Genomic DNA, 24,156 nt, shown 5'->3' on the forward strand with positions numbered 1-24,156 from the left:
TCATTAGCATTCATTCTCAAGTTGTGTCTTATCACCCAAATAGTTACTAAGGTAAAACACACAGAAAACACTCAATGTATGCATTAAGTGTAGAACTATTCCATGGATGAAAAGCATTTGCTTCCATAGGGTTAAAGGAAGTGCTTACAGGATGTGAAGATATCCGGTATTTTTATTTTGTAAGGCCAGCCACGCACAATGCCATCCATTTGAGTTATACTGCTTTCAGTGTCAAAGACTGAGATGAATTACATGTTGTTGTGTCTGACCACAAAGAGCAAAATGACTCTAGCTTCTTGTGCCACCCTTGCTTGGATGTTGTTGATTTTACTCACAGTTGTTACAGATAAATGATACATTACAACTGAATGTGCTTCCTGATAGCATTTGGTAATAGGAATGTAATAAGTTGATCAGTCTTCAGAAGCCAGAAATGACCACCACAGAAAAATAGTTGGCCAGGGTTATTATCTAAACAATCTAAGTAGTTATATGTGAACCATAGGGTATTGAGTATAATATCCCTTTCTAGGCTTGGTGCTTTAATGGTATATTGCTGTTTTTTCTGCACTAGCTGGTTGAGCGAGTTGTTGATGACTTCGTTAATGGGCACCTTCATGACATAACCAAAACCAGACAAATCTTGGGGTCCTTAAAATACAAGATTTGAGAAAACTTATCTTAACCCTTTGAAGTAATTGAAATACTATGGCTGTATTTGCAAAGGGTAAGTTCTTTGATGAAAGTCATTGGATAAAGACTGCCTCATAGTTTCCCGTTAATGACAGAGGAAAATCAACAGTAAGTCAATGAACATAGGCACCTACTGTATTTCAGAATGTTCTTACAGAAGAACAACACAGAGATAAAGTAGAAAGATTATAAGTTTTAATGCCAGATTATACCTGGGTTTAAATCCTGGTTCAGCTACTTGCTAAACTGTATGATCTCAGAGCTACACTCCACTCATGTGAAAAATAAAGAAAATTCCTCCATCATAGGGTTGTTGTGAAGACTAAATGGCATAAGATGCAAAAACACAAGAACAATGACAATCATAGCTAATAATTCAAAAAATGGCAGCTATTACTGTTATGAAAGGGTAAATAACATAATATTAAATTTCTTCTTAAGTTTGATGTAAAAATATTTTGGAAAGGTACATTTAAGAGTTCTTTATTGAATCTGTGGCTATTCATGTATTTCTCCAGTGGTCTAGTTGCTATTGTTATATCCATGGCTTGGTCTCTTGGAAGAAAATGACAAAGTGTTTTCAGTAAGCTTTATACTAGTTCCCGTTTGTTTTTTAGATTGCAGTGTCTTAGGTTGAGTTCCCCAAAATTAGGGTCTAAGAAGAGGATTCATGTACAAGAGATTATTTAGTGCTCCCAGGAAAGAGTGTCAAGGACTGTGGGATGCTGGGCAAGGAAGAAAAAGAAGCTAAGAAGGGTACCATATCAGAGAACTCCCAGGTGGTGTCATTAAAGGTGTATCCCACAGGGGAGCTTTATAAATTGTGCCTCAGAATTGTTCCCATCTCAGTCAAGGGAGCTGGGTTTTTCTACTCCAGCACTAACTAATCAATCATTGGCTAAGGTGACAGTGCACAGTAGTATACAGAATTCAAGGGCATCTGGAAACATGCCTACAGTATCCCCTGCAAATATATCATGCAAAATTTAGTAGAAATATTTTCCATGTACATTTATACTGCACATACATTAAAAGAATGGCAATAGTGCATATAGAAATACACATACAGATGAGAACTTCAATTCTTCAATTTCTCCAACTTCTCCAGCTTCTACAATTTCTGCAACTTCTATTTCAACATCAGAAATTAGAAATGTGAAGCATATTTTCTAGTGTCAGATCTGGGGAAAAGGGTCAGAATTCCTAACAGACAAATAACTTTCTAATTGCTCTTAAATGTTTACCTTCAACAGGCATTATATTATTATCCAACTAGTTATAGAAAAAGAAATAACATAGACACTACCTAAAAGTGCAAAGCAAACCAAGGAAACTTATTAAGTGTAGGTAGAGACAGTATTGAAGTGTTGTCATCATAATATTATTTCCCCCATAATTAGGTTTAAATAGAAATGACTTGCTGAACATCTACTGTTTATGTCATATAATTTATAGGCAATATGATATCAACTATTATTAATTTAACAGTTAAAGTCAAGAAAAAGATTTACATTAGGCAAATTCTTATAACTCACTTTATTATTTTATTTTTGGCAAAAATTTATGAGGGCCTTTGTTCAAATCCTTGTGAAAACTTCATGTGTTTGTAGTATGGACTCTTAGATTGTAAAGGTAACTGATTCTTATTTGTCTTACTTATTTTGTTCCAATAATGGACGAACTTGATAAGTAAGAAGTGAATCACTCTTATAGTTGTCAAAGCTGATGTTTTACAATCTTGTAAAATTTCAGCTCTCCCCAAACAACAAAAAATAGAATGAAAGATAATAAAAAGTACACACACAAAGATACTGTTATTTTAGGCAAAATGTGTAAAACTTTATTATCTCTACAAATACATATATTTGTAGATACATTCCTATATTTTCCCTTTTCTGTGTATTATTTTCTCTTTAATTCAGGATTTAAATACATTACTTTCTCCCTAGATTACTATGATAAACTATTAAATATTCTAACTCCCTTCATTCTCTTCTTCAATTTTTCTAATGTTGCTACTAGGTTAACTTTTTCATTTGTTTTTTCGCTCTGTTGTCCAGGCTGGAGTGCAGTGACGTGATCTCGGCTCACTACAACCTCCACCTCCCAAGTTCAAGTGATTCTCCCGCCTCGACCTCCCGAGTAGCTGGGATTACAGGCATTCACCACCATGCCTGGCTAATTTTTGTATTTTTAGTAGAGACGGGGTTTCACCATGTTGGCCAGGCTGGTCTTGAACTCCTGACCTCAGGTGATCCACCCATCTTGGCCTCCCAAAGTGCTGGGATTACAGGTTAATCTCAAGCATATTTTCAAACACCTCCTTTCCTTGCACTAGAGCCTTCAATGGTTCCTCATTACTTACAGTCATCCTCACATTTAAGGCCATTTATGATGATATCCTCTAATCTAATCTTTCAGATTTACTTTCCACTTCTTTTTGAATGAGTTAATTTAAATAGCTTATGTGAATATAATCCTATCTTTCTTAATTCTCTACCTTTGTTTTCCCAAAATTGCCTGCACTCTCATCCCTGCCAATTAAAATTTTACCTAGCTGATAATACCTAGAAATATAATTATTTCTGAGGGTGGTAATTTTTATTGTCATTTTTATGATTTTCTGTGCTTTCTAAGTTTTCTATACTAAATGTTTTAATATTCAGAACGAAACAATGAAGTGTATAATCTCGGTCTTTCAAGAATTGACTCCTGTATCACCATCTTTCTGAAGCCTTCACTCATTCTCAGGCTCTTCTTTCTCCAAAATCAAGATACCTTTATTATGTTTGCTGGTTATAAATATAATAAAAGCTCATTGTAAAAATAATTTAACAATACAAAAATATATAAAGAAGTAACACAAATATCCCATGACAAGCTAAGTGTGTATCTATACAGCTATTAATATATATACACACACAAAATTGAAACAGTTCTGAACATATTTTTTCATAGCCATTCCCTATTTTTCTTTCTTTTTGATTAATTATACGTCATTAACATCTTTCTCTGTCAACACAAATAGTTCTATCACATTATTTTTAATGGCTGTATATTCATTAAATAAATGACCAATATTGTGTTGATGGACATTTAGGACATTATCCAGCTGTTTACAGTTACAAACAATGCAATAAACATCCTTTCACTTAGACTTTTTTGGCACCTCTTCCAATTAATTCCTTGGGAAAGATTCTAGCATTGGACCTGATGCCTCAAAGGGCATACACGTTTAAAATGTTAATAGACAAGCTAAACTACCTTCCAGAAAATTGGACCAATTTACATCTATAGCAACAATGTGTGGAAGTCTCCATTTTCCCATTTTTTATAACATCGGATATTGTTATCCATTTAACAAAACTGATTATTAGATGATCTTCTATTTAAATGGATCATCTATATTTTTTCTTTGGCAAAATACCTAATAAAATCTCTGTTTTTTATCAAGACATTAACCCTGAAAGAACACAGATTATATTTATTAATTTTTCTAGGTATTTGGCAATTATTTCTAAGTCCTACCTCTTAAAAACACAGATGTATTTAGTGCATATTTACATTTATTTGCCACTTAGTATTCTTAAAAATTTACCAGAGCATTCTTATATCTTTTGTCTCTCCTGCAATACTATTCCTCTAGTTCCTCAATCTGTCAACATAATGATAGTCAATGATGGCAACAAAAGCTGAAGAATAAAGCATTTGCATCTCAGTTATAATATTGCTAATATAAAAGAACTGTTTTCTTCTTTCATTAACAGCCTGGGGCATGTGAGCCTAGGATATTGCTGAGGAAATTCTCATTGAGTCTAATATTTAGAGAATATTCCCGTTTCTATTTGTAATGAGTCACACAAACACAAATTATGTTAGGATACAAGCTTAAGGGGTTAGCAGTGTTTTAAAAACAAGTGTCAGACTCATGTGAAACACCTGGTGAGATGTGAATTTTTTTGCTTGAATAGTTCTAACATTAGTACTGCACAAATATTAGGAAGTATAATATTTTGTCTAAAAATTAGCACTTAGTACTGTATCAATGCAAAATAATCATAAGTTATCTGCTATTAAATTTAAGACATACATTTTTAATTAGTGTCTCTATTTCTTGAATTTGGGGGTAAAGTATTCATTATGGATGGAAACACAGGAGCCTGTAGTTGTATTAGTGGCTCTATTAGCTATTGGCCTTACTTAGGGTAGTAACACAAACTTTCTGCGTCTCAGTTTTTTCATCTTCATGATGAAATAATTAAATTATATATTACTGAGGGCTTATTCCATTTTACCATGTTACTATATCATGAGCCATTATAATATGATGGCTTTGGAGTATGTATAAGTCCAGGAGGGCAATTCATGTAATTTAAACTGAAAATAAAACTCTTGAATCAGAGAAGCTATAGCTTTATACAGGGGGTAAGCTTTTCTTAACCTTTGAAATCTTTAAAATTACAATCTAAAATTTTTCCTTTAAAGATATTGCAATTGGAGAGAAGAAGGTTTTCACATTCTTATTTTTTGCTTCTCTGAAGAGCTTTACTTTTTTCTTTTTTCTTTCTTTTTTCTTCTTGTTGAGACGGAGTCTTGCTCTGTCGCCCAGGCTGGAGTGCAGTGGCCGGATCTCAGCTCACTGAAGGCTCCGCCTCCCAGGTTTACGCCATTCTCCTGCCTCAGCCTCCCAAGTAGCTGGGACTACAGGCACCCACCACCTCGCCCGGCTAGTTCTTTGTATTTTTTTTAGTAGAGACGGGGTTTCACTGTGTTAGCCAGGATGGTCTCGATCTCCTGACCTCGTGATCCACCCGTCTCGGCCTCCCAAAGTGCTGGGATTACAGGCTTGAGTCACCACGACTGGCCTTTTTTTTTCTAACTATGCATATTTAAAACTTATTTTTAAAAAGGCAACTGAGATTATCTCGATGGTCAAATTATAGGGTGGGTTGTTTTGTTCTTTATACATTTCTATATTCAAAAATGAATACAACTTCTAAATTTCTTTACTGAGATATTTATATGCATGTAAAATGTATGGACATTAACTGGGGTGATTTTGTGCCAGGACTCCTGGAATGAAATCCAAGAATCCAGGATTCTTATTCTGTCTTCTCCATTCACGCTCTGACCTCAGGGACATCCCATAATTTCCTTTATTCTTTAACTCAGCAACATCTTTACTAAGTACTTCTGCTGCGATGAAGCTTTAGAGGTTCATATTCTCTTTTTGTTTACTATTATACTTTATGTTCTAGGGTACATGTGCACAAAGTGTACATGTGCACAAGTTTAGTACATATGTATACATGTGTCATGTTGGTGTGCTGCAGCCATTAACTCGTCATTTACATTAGGTATATCTCCTAATGCTATCCCTCCCCGCTTCTCCCACCCCACAACTGGCCCCAGTGTGTGATGTTCCCCTTTCTGTGTCCAAGTGTTCTCATTGTTCAATTCCCACCTATGAGTGAGAGCATGCGGTGTTTGGTTTTCTGTTCTTGCCATAGTTTGCTGAGAATGATGGTTTCCAGCTGCATCCATGTCCCTACAAAGGACATGAACTCATCCTTTTTTATGGTTGCATAGTATTCCAAGGTGTATATGTGCCACATTTTCTTAATCCAGTCTGTCATTGATCACATTTGGGTTGGTTCCAAGTCTTTGCTATTGTGAATAGTGCTGCAATAAACATACATGTGCATGTGTTTTTATAGCAACATGACTTATAATCCTTTGGGTATATTCCCAGTAATGGGATGGCTGGGTCAAATGGTATTTCTAGTTCTAGATCCCTGAGGAATCACCACACTGTTTTCCACAATGGTTGAACTAGTTTACAGTCCTACCAACAGTGTAAAAGTGTTCCTATTTCTCCACAACCTCTCCAGCATCTGTTGTTTCCTGATTTTTTAATGATCGCCATTCTAACTGGTGCGAGATGGTATCTTATTGTGGTTTTGACTTGCATTTCTCTGATGGCAAGTGATGATGAGCATTTTTTCATGTGTCTGTTGGCTGTATGAATGTCTTCTTTTGAGAAGTGACTGTTCACATCCTTTGCCCAGTTTATGATGGGGTTTTTGTTTTTTTTCTTGTAAATTTGTTGGAGTTTTTTGTAGGTTCTGGATATTAGCCCTTTGTCAGATGAGTACATTGCAAAAATTTTCTCCTATTCTGGAGATTGTCTGTTCACTCTGATGGTAGTTTCTTTTGCTGCGCAGAAGCTCTTTAGTTTAATTAGATCCCATTTGTCAATGTTGGCTTTTGTTGCCGTTGCTTTTGGTGTTTTAGAAATGAAGTCCTTGCCCATGCCTATGTCCTGAATGGTATTACCTAGGTATTCTTCTAGGATTATTATGGTTTTAGGTGTAACATTTAAGTCTCCAATCCATCTTGAATTAATTTTCATATAAGGAGTAAAGAAAGGATCCAGTTTCAGCTTTCTACTTATGGCTAGCCAATTTTCCCAGCACCATTTATTAAATAGGGAATCCTTTCCCCATTTCTTGTTTTTGTCAGGTTTGTCAAAGATCAGATGGTTGTAGATGTGTGGTATTATTTCTGAGGGCTCTGTTCTGTTCCATTGGTCTGTGTCTCTGTTTTGGTGCCAGTACCATGCTGTTTTGGTTACTGTAGCCTTGTAGTGTAGTTTGAAGTCATGTAGCATGATGCCTCCAGGTTTGTTCTTTTGGCTTAGGATTGTCTTGGCAATGCACTCTCTTTTTTGGTTTCATATGAACTTTAAAGTAGTTTTTTCCAATTCTGTGAAGAAAGTCATTGGTATTAATGGGGATGGCATTGAATCTATAAATTACCTTGGGCGGTATGGCCATTTTCACGATATTGAGTCTTCCTATCCATGAGCATGGAATGTTCTTCCATTTGTTTGCCTTTCTATCCTCAGCTTTGTGATGCTGGGACTGCAACTCTGAAAACTGCCTTGTTCTCTTGCCACCTGGCTCCCTGTCAGGTTTTGCCATTGGGGAAACTGGAGAGTGGGAGAAGGGGAGATAGGATTCAAGTCTTCCTGTGTGCTTGCTGTTACTCCGTGTCTCCCCACCCAATCCCTTCACCTTGGCAGTAGTAGTTCTTTCCAGTGCCCATGCTGTTTTTTATTTATTTTTCTCTTTTGGTTTGTTTCTTGTTTATTGTTTTTGCATTCCCAAAACTGCCTCATTATAATCCCTCAGAGATGCCAGCAGCCACCTAGAATGCCCCTTGTTCAGAGGTCTGAATCCCAACTTTTCCCATTGTCGCCCACTCCTCCACTCCTGGTATACCACAGATACTAGGCCAGCACCCCTCCTTGTAGATCTGAGCCCATGGGATTCCCCCTACAAACTGCAGAGTTCTCTGAGCTCAACTCAACTTCAACCCTGTCCCTTGCTTCTTCCCAGGAAGCGGCTTACTTTGGCCACTATCTTTGTTCTATCCCCCAGCACCTATTTCACCATTTATATTACATCCTTTCTGTTGAAACATCTAATGTGATTATGGATCCTGACTGTTAAGTAACTTCTGCGGAGAAATATAAGGTTCAGCGTTTACCTGTTAAGGCTGAGGGGCTGTAGGGCAACTGGATTTTGAGTGCAGCAGGCAATTGGAAATCCTAGACTGGAGCTCAAAAATCACATTAAGAGTAGAAATATCAGAATAATCTGTTTCCTCATTTACATAAAACTGGGATTGGTAGAAACAATCACTTTTAGCTTTCGGTGTTCTGTATTTAAACAGAGACATATAGACATGTATAGTTCCTTGTTTTAAATAAAGATGGGCTTGACCATAAAAGTAGATGAACAGCTGACTTACCTCTGGATATCTTAAGTTATAGAACAATCAGGAAAGTCTAAAAATTTGGAGAAAAGTCTTCAAGCTTCATGCCATCAATTAAACCAGAAATTGTATGTGGTGGCAGTGTGGCCTGTAAAGTTTTGAGAGCAGTAGTAGAAGTGCCAATGTCCTCATGATTTTGAGTGGCTTGAGTAAAATTGTATTGAAGATGCTACATGCAATAGTATACCACAACACAAGAGCTTGGAGTAGATGAGCAGTTGTCCATTATCACTCCATGAGAGGCTTTCTCTTTCCTTCTACCAGTTTTCACAAAAGGAAATCTAAATACTACTGGAGAGTTCTAAACATTAGGCTAAAGTCTTTTTAGCTCCTAAGAATGAGAGACCAAGAGAAAGGTTGAAAAAAACAAAACACTACAAAAATCATATCATAGAATGATTAAGTCATTAAAAACTTTCCAGTATACTTGAGACTTCTATTCCCCTTACATTGTCATCCGATTGAAGTGGTCATTGTAGCTAATAAGTTGATATGAGATGGTATTTTTGTAAAAGATGCTGCCTTTGGGAAAGACTCATATGTGCCTTTCTAAGGTGATAAGTTCAAGGGAAACCTTACCGAGACACTCCAATGATTTCAAGATAGTTTAAATAGGAGTGAAATGCTCTATTAAGTGCTCTTAAGTTAGACTTCCTCAGCCTGATATTTAGAGGCTTAAAGTCGAAAAACCTTTTATCAAATACAACAAAACATGAGGCAAGATCAAGAGAAGTGTTTGTAAAACCAGTCTGAGCATCATTTTAAAGTTTATAATGTGTTAGAATGATGAAGGAGCACATTATACAGTTATAACAGATTTTTTTCATTTCCTGTTCTTTAGTTTGACCATGACCTTCCTTCTTTCAGTCTCTTCCATTGTTTCATAGTCATTTATTTGGCAGGAAATATTTCAAGTATTTTATTTTATGATAAAAAGTCTGTCAGTTTACCTTTGAGATTTGATATTAATATTTTATTTTTCATTAGTTCTATTTCTTAAAGTGTGGTTAATTCTATTATACATAAGAACAAAAAATGTTCAGCTCTAGACCAAATCTATAAAGCAGATCTTATAGTGGTTTGAGCTTATGTTCTAAGATATTATAAAACATTTTCATTTTACATATTTTTAGTCTGAAGTTTTAATTTAATATTTATAAGCTTCTTTTATTTTGGTAATTAAAATTAAATTTATATACAAACTAAAATATAGAAACTTCAGGAATAACATCCTTGTCATAAATATGAAGTTGTTATGGTCTGAATGTCTGTGTTTCTCCAAAATTCATACGTTGAAACCCAACCCTGAAGGAGATAGTAATAAGAGGTGGGGTCTTTGGGAACCCCTCATGGATAGGATTATTGTCCTTTTAAAAGGGCTTGAGGGAGCCTCTTTGCCCCCTTTGCCATGTGAGGTCACCATGAGAAGATGACATCTGTGAAACAGGCCCTCACCAGACACTGAATCTGCTGATGCCATGGTCTTAGGCTTTCTAGTCTCCAAAACTGTAAGAAATAAATTTCTATTGTTTGTAAATTACCAAATCTCAGGAATCTTGTTATAGTTACAGGGATAGACTAAGACAAATTGATAGCAAGAAGTGGGGTGCTGCTGTAACAAATACCTACAAATATACAGATGTGGCTTTTGAACTGGGTAGTGGGCAGAGGCTGGAGCAGGCTAGAAAAAGACTATATTACTGTGAATGGACTAAGAAATGACCAGTATCTGGTGAAATAAGGGCTTGTGGAGTCCTAAACTATTTTTTTCAGTACCCAATTACTGTTTTGCATTTTTAGTTCTTGGCTCAGAAGAAATGTTTTTAAAAAGACTCTCTTACTCATTTAAAAATACAAAATACATTGATTTTCTTTGAAGTTCAATATTTGTTATAAGACTGGACACAATTTTGATGGAATAAGTGCCTGAGCAATGAACAGTTTGGCAGAGACAGATTATCCCAAAGCTATGGTAACCAGAAAATGTACTTATATTACAGGTCGCATCAGTGTATCAGTGTGGAGGCCTAGACAGAAGAAACTTACTGAATAAGCAAGGTTTAGCAGTGAAATAAATCACAAGAAGGAAGTAGTTGCATGTGGATCAAGCCCTAGTTTGGAAATGCAGATCATATCCATTCATTCTGCATGGTTATTAATGAGCTTACCCAGACAATCAGAAGGAATAGCCTAGCCCTGAGACATCTTCTTGCCATGAGATGTTTGTTAAAGTGATGCTGTTTACCTTGATCCCAAAGTAAAGAATCTTGTCTCGAAAAAACTTCAAAGCAATGTTTAATAAAAGTAAGACAGGGCTGGGGATTAAGGGAACTGACCTAATTTGTTCTCAGCTGCTTATCAGCTGCCAGCTGCATGATCGGAGGAAAGTCACTGCCATTCTTTGTGATGCAATTTTCTGTTCTGTATAAAATGGCAACTTAATTTCTAAAAAATCTGTGATATTTGTAGTAAAATCTTTTTGTGAAAAAGTATTCATAAAAGTTTTGAAAAGTTAAAAGTTTTGTAGTAACCCAAATCATTACTAATGAAGCAATCAGCATTATTATTCAAATTACCATTAGCATTGTGGACTTTGATAACTTAGTAAGAAGAGTGAAAATTACCTGTCTTCCACTAAAGAGGCATAATATAAACACAAAAACTTTAAAAGATAATGTGGCTATGTAAAAATATAAAGAAATATATCATAAAGATAGTAGTAATTTCTAAGAAAAAAAACTCCTCTGTATATGCAAGGTAATTATGATTATAAACTTGCACAGTAGTTAGGCATCTTTACCCATCTGTGAGGTGGTGACTGAAATTGGGCATGCAAGTGCCAAGATGGAGATTACTTAGGACTTGTTTCTGTACGGAAATTACATTTGGAAAACTCTGGCCTGGCTCTTGATGTACTAAAGAGAAGATAAAAGAAAATAATCACTTTCCCTCCCTTTCACGATGTATGATCTTCAAACCTAATGGCGCCTTAAAATTCTGTTCTGAATATTAGATGCTGAAAAGTTAACTCTTTTTTTCTTTACATTTTTTTTCAGGTATCCTGACCTTACCATGTCTATCATACATAGATGCTTTTGACTGATTCGGTACATGGCAGCTTAAGAAAGGAAAATACATTAATTTTTTAACTATTAGCTGGATTTCCATCCGTTATTTCTCTTCTCTCTCTGTATTCACTAATATTATCTATTCACCAGTCTATCCTTATCTATTATCTATCTGTCTATGTGGTTGTACTATACAGCAATAACCTTTATTTGTGTACATGCAAAGAGACACATCTGGAATATTTTTCAGCAAACATTAATAACTTTTGTTTTTGGGTGGTGGGATTTTGGAGATAGTTTGCTTTCTTCTTTGCACTTTTATGGATTACTTGATTTTTTTTACACAAAAAAGGTATAGAACTTTTTGGAAAAAAGTAGTTTTCTTAAAAATAAAGTAAAAATAAAACGTTTTCATTGGGAACATGAAATAATAACAACAGAATCTACCTTATGGTATTATAATAAGAATTCAATGAAATTATAGGAGCTTCCCAGTATCCACTTTGGGACAGTGGTGACACTTAAATGTATTATTAATTTAGTCTTTTTCCCTAATCATATTTAATAATGTGGCCATTATGCTCTCTTCGCTGATGTATACACTGAAAATACTAATGTATTTTCTGGGATTGGTGGCAAATATTGTCTTTCATGAAAAAATGTTGACATGATTTGAAGACTTGTATATAAAATAATTTAGAGGTAACTTCAGCAATCAAAGTGAGACAAAAAGGGCAATGTAGTAGATGGATAAGGTAACGTTTATACAGAATAAGAATAATTTACGGATTAGGAAAGAATTCAATATGTTAAAATCTAATCATAAATGGAAAAAAGGTAACATAACTACAAATATTTTTTCCTACTCCACCTGAAGCTGTATCAAAAACTCCATTATTATACTCATCTTGGCATGTTTGTATTATAGTAACATCTAAAATGAGGAGCATTTTCATGTAAATTTTCCAATAAAGCACATAAAACAAGACTGTGAGCGCTCAAGACTGAAATGCAGCAATCTGATGGGATTCTGTTGGAAAAAGTCAATAGCAATTAGGAAAATAAACACAAGTTCCCTTTTGGTTTTCCCAAACAAAAGATTTTTCCTGTGTGTGTGTGTGTGTGTGTGTGTGTGTGTGTGTGTGTGAATTACAGTAGTAATTCCCAAAGGGAAGTAACAATAATATTTGTAAACTGATTGTAAACTGATTCTTTGTATATAAGATTTTTGACTTACAGAATTCCTGATATGATATTCATAGTCTCTTGCTTTTATTTGCTGCTTCTGTTATTTTTGCTAAAATACTCTCATTCTCAATTTTTCATTTATTTTCACAATAGTTGGGTAATTTTTCCACCTTAGATGAAGTTCTTGCCTTTAAAATTTTCCTATAGTTATTAACTCCTTTTTACAATTAAAGACTAAGCTGCTTCAATATGAAGTGTTTATGAGCAGAAGACTTGCAAACCCAAGTCAAGTATTAAAGATCCATTCTAACTGAGGCAGGGATCTGTGTCTCCTTCATTTGCCTTTAGATATAAGAAATGTAAATATAAAACACAATATTCTCTTGGAGGGAAATGAAGGCCTCAGTCAACTCAAAGTTCTCAGATCCATTGGCAATGATCAAGTCTTAGGAATGGGGAGCTGGTGAAGCCTTATCCTATGTGGACTTCCTTTTCAGTGTCTCGACTCCCTAGTCAGTTGTCAAATCACTTGTAAGGAACACAGTAATTACTTGTCACAATAAACTGTATTCTTTGAACGAGAATGTTTTACAGTGGTTTTACTCTGACTCTTCTTACTCTGACTCTTTAGAGATATTCTATAATCCTTTAATGTGGAGACTGAGACTCTGGCTGTTTTATGAGATGACTCAGTAAAAGTGCCTTGAGTATTCCCTGGACATTGGAAATACTCAAGAGTTGTTAATTTTCTTACCTTTTTTCCTAGACTGAGAAGGTTAATACACATGGCTCACTTTGTTAATGCAAATCTAATGAATTTTCTGGGTCATGATATTGAAAAGAGCAAAATATATATATATACTCAGTCATTCAGAGGAAAAAGGAAGTGTTCTTAGTCCTGAGTCATGAATTTCCCATTAACATTTTAATTCTTTAATCCACAGAGGAAGCCATGGCTGGCTAATAATATAATATAAAGTTTACCTATAAATCTTCTGAAAAATACATTACATATATAATAAAAGTATAGTCATATTTTAAAGTAAAATGAGAACTTGTTTTATATATAACATCCTGTAGTGTCATGAGACTTTTTAAATACATAATTAATTTTATTACTCCCTTATTAATTTTGAGTTGGAGTTCTGAGTTAAAATGGATAGATCTAGATGTTAGGACCATCTTAAGAAAAACAAAAGGGTAGAGCCTATGTTTTCATCATTGCTATTTTGGGAACCATCAATATTTCAAATGTTAATTATTTAAATTTCCTTCCTTTTGTTTCCAGAAAGTAACAAATATATATCTAAAAACCAATGAAAATGGCTATTTTTTTTTACCATTGTGTTTCTGAATATAAATGATTGCAAGAATACTCTCTCTTTATCTTATTTCTCACACTTTTAGAATGAAGAAGGTACTGGCACACGAAAATGAAGAAAATACTGTTGGAAAACTTCCTTAAAGAATGAAGGCTATTGAAATAACAAAATATGACAGAGAAAGAAGATTCTGTTAAAAAGTGGTATAGCTGCTTTTAGGTAACATTGCTATTAAAGGGAAACCTTATTCATATTTCTCAGCCCACAGCATGTATAAAATTAACAGTTAAATGAAGAACATAGAATGAAAAAAGAAGTTAAAAATATATCTTGATAAAATGTTCCCTTTCCCCTGTAAAACTTGAAAATTAGCCACAGGAACCTCCCACTGGTGCCAAACTCTCTCTGAAAGTAGACCCTTCGTCTTCTCTTCCCTGGAGCCTCCCACAAGTTTCACACTTCATTTAAATTCCCTTACCTATGCACGTTTCTCCCTATCACTCCTTCTTAACTGCTCGACTGGCACTGAATATTATAAAAAACTAACAAAATAAAAAAACAAATATGTATGAGAAATAATACAATAAATGTTTGACAGAGGAAAAATAATTTCTATTGAAATTCTAATTTTGAGTCTCTGCATTTTATAGTCAGGTAGACCTTATCTTAGAGCCCCTTGCTGCTCAAAGTGTAGTAATTAGAAGAGCAACCTTGCATCACCAGGGAGCTTGTGAGAAATGCAAAATCTCAGACTCCATCCAGACCTTCTAGATTAAAATCTGCATTTTCGCAAGATCTCCATGTGTTTCATATGCCTGTTACAATTTTCTAAAAATTTATTTGAAAAAAAACCTTTGCTCAGCCTACCTAGAAAATGATATCAAAAGATAAGATTTGAAACTAGAACACTGGGCACAGTGACTCATACCTGTATTCCCAGCACTTTGGGAGGCCAGCTTAGGCTGGTGGATCACCTGAGGTCAGGAGTTCAAGACCAGCCTGGCTGACATGGTGAAACCTTGTCTCTACTAAAAATAAAAATTAACCAGGTGTGATAGCGTGTGCCTGTAGTACCAGCAACTTGGGAGGCTGAGGCAGGAGAATCTCTTAAACCCAGGAGGCAGAGGTTGCAGTGAGCCGAGATTGCTCCATTGCACTCCAGCCTGGGTGACAGAGGGGGACTCTGTCTCAAAAAAAAAAAAAAAAAAATAGAAACTAGAAGAACAAAATTAAAACTGCTTCTTGACCCCACCTTTCATAGGTATATGGTCATTTGATAATCATCCATGGACTACAGGTAGGATGAAAAGTGTTTTCAAACTTTATTTGACCATAGAACTTTTTTTCCACATAGCATCTACAGAGACCAGAGTTCTGTAACTACGTTTTGAGATTTGCCTGCTTTTCTCACGTTCTTCTCCTGCTAGGAATTTCAACATGATTTCACACTCTCTATTACATTAAGTTCAAATCTCTCTCTCTTTTTTTTTCCATGCCTTACCTGACATGATTCTGCCCTATTGTGCTGCCTACCATTATTAGTTCATTTTCACACTGCTATAAAGAACTGCCCAAGACTACGTAATTTATAAAGGAAAGGTTTAATTGACTCACATTTCACCCTGCCTGGAGAGGCCTCAGAAACTTGCAACCATGGTGGAAGGTGAAGGGGAAGCAAGACACCTTCTTCACAAGGGGGCAGGAATGAGAAATGAATGCAGGACTTACAAAACACTTATAAAACCATCAGATCTCATGAAACACTTATAAAACCATCAGATCTAGCACTTGTAAAGCCATCAGATCTCATGAAAACTCACTCACTATCACAAGAACCGCATGGGGGAAACTGCCCCCATGATTCAATTACCTCCACCTGGTCTCTCCTTTGACACGTGGGGATTATGCGCATTATGGAGATTACAATAAGATGAGATTTTGGGTGGGGACACAGCCAAACCATATCATTACTCAAGCTTATACTCCTGTCTCTACAACACCTATGTTAGTTGTCAGGAAGCCTTTTCCCTGAACTCCTACATTAACAACACCTACAACTCCTAACACCTACATTAATAATACAAAACCTCCACAGATTCATGCCTTTGCTCATTACATTCTCCTTTCCTGGAATGAAATTTTTGGCACAACACTCAAATTTGAAACTCAGTTTCAACCTTTTTTTTTCAGATTGGGTTCCCCCAAAATATACCTTAAAAAGAGGATTTTTGTGAAAGTGGTTTATTAGGAAGGGTCAAGAAAAAAAATAAGGGAGGAAGGAAGTGGCGCCTGGGTGAGAAGGGGGCCAAATAAGGGTATGAGATGGAGTGAGGTCCCAGGAACCGTCGCTTTGGCTCAGTCTCAAAGGGAAGCTTTGGAGACAGTGTTGGTTATATTCGATCTGCCTCATTCAGGGACAAAAGCCCAGGTATTACTGGGCATTGATTAAGGGCTGTGCCTGGTGGGAAGGGACATACATTCACATATATTTCCAGCTTCTCTCTGCTGAAGACACTTGAGTGCTAGCTGTTGGGAATGGAAGCACACGGAGCCTGTGAGAGCAAAACTGGTAAAGCGATACCAGGATAGGTAGATGAAGGACTGAGAGCATAACCTACAGCTTCCATGTACTCTTCTCTAACAGGTCATTTCTCTGTTGAATGAAATTCTGATAAACTCATCACTAGTATTATTTGGTTTTGCACTTACTTGCTATTTCCATGTATGTATTTTCTAAATTCTTCAATATTGTAAGTTCTTTCTGAGCATTGTTCATGGATGATTACGCTCTTATAACTAGAGTATTCCTGAGTATATTCATTCATTCATGTAAGAAACATATTTCCAAATAAAAATTAGGCTTTGTGTATCAAAACTATGAGTATGTTACTGATATGTCTCCAACCCTCATTGTCTAATGGGAGAAATAAGGTAGATATAGGGATTTCTCTTAAATCAGTGTTTAAGGGGAAATGATTAATTGTATTTATCACTTAGTAGGAATTGAACTGGCTGAGATTAAGAAACAAGTTGAGTCCCATTCCTATTAGGTACTATATTCACTATTTTTTTTATGGATATACAAAAGCCCAAATCTCAGCCTCACACAATATACTCGTGTGACAGACCTATACACGTATTCCCTGAACCTAAAAAAAAAAAAGAAAAGAAAAACAAGTTGATTTCCCTTGCTCCATATTTTGATCATTTTAACTTATGAAGTAGACTCTCTTATATAAAAATTAATAAATTTTTATATCACATACATATTTGATGTGAAGTGAGTTATCAATGCAATTTGGAATTAAAGGATCTGTACAGCATCACCACTTACTTTGTGATCCTGGATGGACTGAAAATCTTATTTTTATCTCTAACACGTATTGAGGGTAATAATAATTTTTCTCTTCTTTATCTTTGCTTTGAGATTAAATGTGACCATAATGTATAAAAAGACTTCATAAATCATAAAGCACTATGATGATTTTAGCAATCATAGTAAGAATATGTAGAGGCAGAGAGCTGTGATAACCTTCCACACCCATCATAAGGGACAGAGCCAGCACTTCTATCATAACAGACAGGTTACAAATAGAAAAGCACAACAAATTTATTTAAACAAAATTTTCTGTGACACAGGAGCCTTCAAAAATGAAGACCCAGAGACCCAGGGAAAACTGTCCATTTTTATGCTTAGGTTCAATGAAGAATGGACAGCCATGTAGAAATGTGCTTGAACAAAAGAGTATGCTCTAATGGCAATACATTAAAGGGGAACCCAGAGAGTGCTGTGTATTCAGATTCTCCTTGGTTTGTCTGTGTAGCATTCCTTCTTCCCAGTTCAGGACAGGACCTGTCTGGGATGAGGGTCTTATGACTTACTTTCAGGCAAAGTGGGTCACAGAATTTATGGTCAGATCTCACACAGAAAAGTGGGAAGGTCACAATGCCTTTCTTACTTCTAAGGCCCTCCAAAAATGCTTTGGGGTAGCGTTTTTCTAAGCCGTGACCTATATTATACAAATAAATAGAAGATTGTTGTTTTTACTCAAGAGCAAATTATGTTAGAGTCCAGCTAAAATGATTTTCTTCAGAAGCCTAAAAGCTCTTAATGAACTCAAAATAGTAAGTTGATTTTCACTGATTTACAATTTTTATAACCATAAAATATTAATAGCTAGCATGTAATGGCTGAGTAAAAGATAGGTTCCTGCTTAAAAGCTCACTGTTGGTAATCTATCTGTTGTTTCAGGCTGAATGTTTCAAATTCTTTTGCCTTCCCACATCATTTCTCTTTTTATCATTAAGGTAGCTTTTAGCATGAGAGGCTCTAAATTGCTAATTAATTAAAATTGCTGCCCAGTTCCCTTCAGCTGCTTATATAGCCCACATTGAGCTTTGCAGCTGGGTGAGTGCGACCCCCGAATATCAATCTCATAATTGGCTGCACGATGTTACGCCTCTCAAATATGCAGAACACCGAACCAAATGAAAAACAGAAAGCCTCATTTTTTTTCTATACTAATTTGGCATGTAGATTTATATCACATTTAACCTGTACAAGAACTCTTTGAAATCAATATTTAGGACATGTATTCTGGATTTTGACTTTCTCTGTTCTATATAGGAAACATTCTTCTTCTCTTGATGCCTGAGAGAGGACAGCAAAATAGTGCTACTGCCAATCTGGGCTTTCTGGCTCACTGCCAACAGAAAGGAAAGCAGCACAGGCCGCTGAGCAGTGTCTGGCAGCCATGCACAAGTCCTTCAACACCTTTGCAGGGAGCTTGAATTCTATGGCTGTCCGCAGTGCCACGCTCTCTCAAGGGAAGCCAGCGTTCTCAGAATTCCTTAGTGGAAAAATGGCCTCCCAAACTTGAGAAGGAAAAGTCCTGAATTTTCTGCATCTTGAATGTCCTGTTCAATCTCTGCCAGAAAATCTAATAACAATAGTTACATTTTAGTACGCATTCGCATCAGGCGTGAAACTATGACATGCTATGTGTTTTTTCTTATTCATTCCCTAAATTAATTCTAGCAGTAGATACCATTTTGATCCCATTTACATTCTAGCAGTAGATACCATTTTGATCCCCATTTATGGAGAATGGGGTTTAGAGATTATAATAATTTCTCATATTTGGCCAGGTTTCCCTGAAACAGAAACAGAGGTGAGGATTCCGGGACAAGTGCTTTATTAAGAAAGTGCTTCCAGGAGAAACCAGTAGGAAAATGAGAGAAGTTGGGCAGGGAGGAGAAACAGAGAATGAAAGGCAGAGAGATTGAGAAAATGAAGGTTTCCAACCAGAATCAGGTCCATCACCGTGAAAATATTGACAGCTATTTTTTTTTCACTAAGGAAAACATAGAAGCTTTTAAACTGCAGACTGTTGAATTCTGTAAAAATCAACTCTGCACTTTTGTTGTCTATCTTGAAGTGGCACCAAAAAATAAAAACTCATCCCATGAGTTGGTTAACTACCCTCAGTGCATCTGTAAATTGACTATTTAGATTTACACTGTTTTGGAACAAAGAGATCTTTCTCAAGATCTTCAATGCTTTTAAAGTAAATACATAGAATTTGAATAACTTAAGACCTTCAGTGTCAGTCTTTTAAAAAAGCATAAGTAAAAATATTTGCAGATACCTCCAAAACAGTTTCTTCTTAAGAAGAATAATTAATTATTAAACTTGTCTGTACCAGATTATTTATATATTGTGGCTTGTTTTGACTCAATTTTGTAGCCATGTTCTCTGCTGTGATATTCAGATTTTTTTTTTTTTTTTTTTTTTTTACTCTATTTTTAAACGATGTACCTTCGAGGTCTCAGTGTAGCCTTAGTCTATCAGCGCGGAGAAGTTCTGGTGTGGAGGTTGTCCCTCACTGAACACAGTGATTTGTTAAGGCTCATTCTGGGGCATGTAAATTCCTAGGTATTTCCCATTATTTGTATTGGCAGGCAGAGGAGGCTTCTAAAGTCTGAGGACGCTCCTGGGGAGGAAATGGTATAGATGCTGGCAATTCAAGGGGAAGTTCAGTGAAGGAGGCCTGGGGTGATCGACATTCCCCCAAGTAGCCATGGAGCTAAAATGTAGCAAAGCCGAGATTTCAGCCAAGCTCTCTCTGTCTCCAAAGCTCAGGAATTTTAACTACCATCCTGAATGTGAGCCAAAAGTGGTCTGGCACACGGACAATCAGGGTAATGGAGGGTCTGTGTATTGTGTCCATGAGGTGCTGCTGACAAACGTTAGTGATAAGCATCCTAGAGTAGGGAAAGCTAGAGACAGAAAATAAAGTAGCCATAAATTATTTTGAGGGCTGTCAAGACCTTAGAAGCAGGAGTTGTTCTGAACTAGGTTGTTCCCAAGTGCAGGTTCTCACTCATAAGTGGGAGTTCAACAATGAGAACACATGGACACATGGAGGAGAACATTATGCAACAGGGCCTGTTGAGGGGTGGTGGACTAGGGGAGGGATAGCATTAGGAGAAATACCTGATGTAGATGACGGGTTGATGGGTGCAGCAAACCACCATGGCACCTGTATATCTATGTAAAAAACCTGCACATTCTGCACATGTGTCCCAAAACTTAAAGTATCATGATAAAAAAAAACAAAAACAAAAACAAAAAAAAACCTTTAAAAAAAGGATGCAGCGAAATAAAATGAAGCTTGATAAAAGCAAGTGTTTTAGGGCAGTAAGACTTTTTCAGTTATTGAATCAACAGTTTTTTAAAAAAAACAAATATGGCCATACTTCACATTTTCAGTCTAGAATATCATCTGTCAATAATGTCCATTACATGGGAATTGAACTATGAGACAGAATTCTAAAGTCCTCTGATTTTCTAAAATGAGGACTAGTTTAGAGGAGCCATTTGACTTGTTGCCTTGGCATTTCTAGACATAAATGTTATGGTATATTACAACTATATCCCATTATTTTAATGCAGAAATCAAATGTACTAATTTCTAGTTGAAATGTAAAACTTAAAAACAGTCAATCGCACTGTTTACTCCCCATCACCTTTACCATCACATCTGTTGCTTTGTAATAAGCAAATAAGCCAAGAGTCAGGATGGCTGCATTAGGGAACTGGGTATCTGTAAATGCCCTATAAATTGTGTAGAATAAATTTGGACAAAATTAAAGCCACAGCATTTAAAAATAGAGTTAAAAAAGGCCGGGCGCGGTGGCTCAAGCCTGTAATCCCAGCACTTTGGGAGGCCGAGACGGGCGGATCACGAGGTCAGGAGATAGAGACCATCCTGGCTAACATGGTGAAACCCCGTCTCTACTAAAAATACAAAAAATACTAGCCGGGCGCGGTGGCAGCGCCTGTAGTCCCAGCTACTCGGGAGGCTTAGGCAGGAGAATGGCATGAACCCGGGAGGCGGAGCTTGCAGTGAGCCTAGATCCGGCCACTGCACTCCAGCCCGGGCTACAGAGCGAGACTCCGTCTCAAAAATTAAAAAATAAAATAAAAAAATAAAAAAATAATTAATTGTTCTTAAGAAGAAACTGTTTTAGAGGTTATCCGCAAGTATGTTTACTTATGCTTTTACGTTTTTCAAAGGCTAACACTGAAGGTCTTAAATTATTCAAATTCTATGTATTTACTTTAAAAATATTAAAAATCTTGAGAAAGAGTTCTTTGTTCCAAAATAGTGTTAATCTAAATAATCAATTAACAGGTACATTGGGGGTAGTTAACTAACTCATGGAATGAGTTCTTATTTTTTAGTGACACTTCAGGATAGACAAGGAAAGTGCAGAGTTGATTTTTTACAGAGTTCAACAGAGTCTGAAGTTTAAAAGCTTCTATGATTTCCTTAATGAAAAAATAGCTGTCAATATTTTCTTGGCGATGGATCTGATTCTGGTTGGAGGCATTTATTTTCTCAATCTCTCTGCCATTCACTCTCTGTTTCTCTCTTGTTCTCTATGCTTCCTTCTCTCTTATCTTGCTTTCTGGATTACTTAAAGAAGAGAAATCGTCCCGTGAAAAGATATCAGATTTTCTCTTCCCTGGCCAAAAGCAAGGGTGCACAGTCAGATGAGGCAGTTAATATGAATAGAAATTCCCAAGAAGGTTGTTTTTTTCCTTCCCTAATAGAAATATGATACCTGTCAGCAAGTTCCCATTTAATAAATGGCAGCCTGGCTCATTGTAATATTCTTCTAGTTCCCATTGACAGGTAAGATTTTCTACATTTTGGTGAGTCATAGATTTACAATCAATTATCCTGGTTTGAATGTCCAGTGGAGACCCACTTCTCTGTGTAAAGATGCTGCTGTTGTTTGATGTTGCCATAGAATCTTTTGGCATGCATTGATGCATTATTGTGTCACCCTGCCTTCTTTCATTGCTCTGATGGAAAGACAATCGTCTTGCCTTTTACCTCCTCTTACCTATGAAGGTGGAAGGGGGTGAGCCATTACTCAATTTCATATATCACTGCACCATTCTACTAGCACAATTAAACTAGATTTGAGAAACAATAAGAACAATAGTTTTCTTCCAGATACTCTAATAGCAGCATTTTGCTAATTGGCTCCTAGAATGTTCTTAACTTTATCCTAGCATATCAACCCTTAGGAAGGGAACTAATCATGTTTTCACATTGCTTGCTTTACAGTGATGTGTACACATCTTTGCTGATATTCCTATTGTGGTCTGCAGACGGCGCTGGCTCTGTTTTCCATTTTGTTTCCCATTGACTCATGAGCCACTGCCTTGAATTGGTGTGACTTCTCCGTTCTCATCCTTTATCACTTGAGACTTTCCCAGTTCATTTTTTCTTTCAGGTCTTACCTATTTCTCTGGATCTCTTTCTCAAGCTCCCTCCTCCACCTTGTCCATCTTGTTCAGTTTCACTTTCTTTCCTTTCCTTCTGCCAGTCTTATTTCAACCTCAATAACTTTAACTCACCTTTTGTGAATACACTGTTTTTTCTTTGGGTTTTTAAATTTTTTTTCTCTGTAAGTTTATTCAATGCAAAATAATCCTCTCCAATTTTACTGAGGTGGTTGACCACGTCCACGTCCAAATCCGCCTCTAAACTGGAATTCAGTTGCTGACCCAGCCCCAGCCTCAGCTTTCTTTTAGGCACCAGGGGGCATAGCACTCCGCCTGTAGGTATCTCTGTCGGTGTACCCTCTTGTGAGTCTTGCAGGTCGCTTTCCCTCCAGACCTTTAGGCCGAGGTCTGCCAGTCTCTGGACCGCTGTGCACAATCTCTGGGGGCAGGTAAAGGTAATCATGGAGATACTGGATACCTTCACTGGTGAGGTCGCAGTAGAAGTGTCTCCAGGCAAACTGTTCCTTCACGTAGCCTCGGGACTTCAGAGACTGCATGGCCTTCATGAGTGAACGTTGGGCACATTCTTATCTGCCGGCTCCGGCTACTTAGGCATGTGGACATCCTTCCTGGCTACCGTGACTCCCTCCTTAAAAAAGACTTCATAAGTGGCAATCTGGTTTTTCTTAGGCATCAACATCTCGGCGGCTGTAGGGTCTGGGGCCGGGAGTGGAAATAATTTTTTTTAAAATAAGTATTTGTTATTTCAATGTTTCAAACATACAGCAAGTACATTAAGTGATATAACACTCTTGTGCATAACTACCTTAATATGAAATATTTTTTCTTGAAAACTTTGAAAGAATCAATTAAACATTACATATACATTTGTAAGACTGTATTTTCTTCAATTTTATCCACTCGCTTTCTTCTATTCATGGAAGTAAGCACTATTATTAAATCAGGACTTATTCTCTCATTAGCATTTGCTATATATTTATGCATATGTAAATTTTATGGTGCTTTTTGCAATTTTAAACTGTATATAAAGTGTGTTATATCTAACTTTTTCCACTCCACATTGTTTTTAGATTTATTCATGTTGACAGATACAGCAGTAATTCATTTGTTTTGACTGCTGAGAAATATTCCTTGGTGTGAATATATCATGATGTATTTATCTGTTTTCAAGTTAATAAAACTTTAAGTTATGTCAAATTTGTTGCTTTTATTGACAAGGCTG

General features: G+C 36.3%; 1 pseudogene; it reads right to left on the minus strand.

The window, feature by feature from the left end:
* Positions 1 to 23,040: 23,040 nt before the first annotated feature.
* On the minus strand, positions 23,041 to 23,613 carry LOC119623325 (small ribosomal subunit protein eS10-like; annotated as a pseudogene).
* Positions 23,614 to 24,156: the final 543 nt, after the last annotated feature.

This window comes from Chlorocebus sabaeus, chromosome 4 (assembly GCF_047675955.1).
Source record: "Chlorocebus sabaeus isolate Y175 chromosome 4, mChlSab1.0.hap1, whole genome shotgun sequence".
Lineage (NCBI taxonomy): Eukaryota > Metazoa > Chordata > Mammalia > Primates > Cercopithecidae > Chlorocebus > Chlorocebus sabaeus.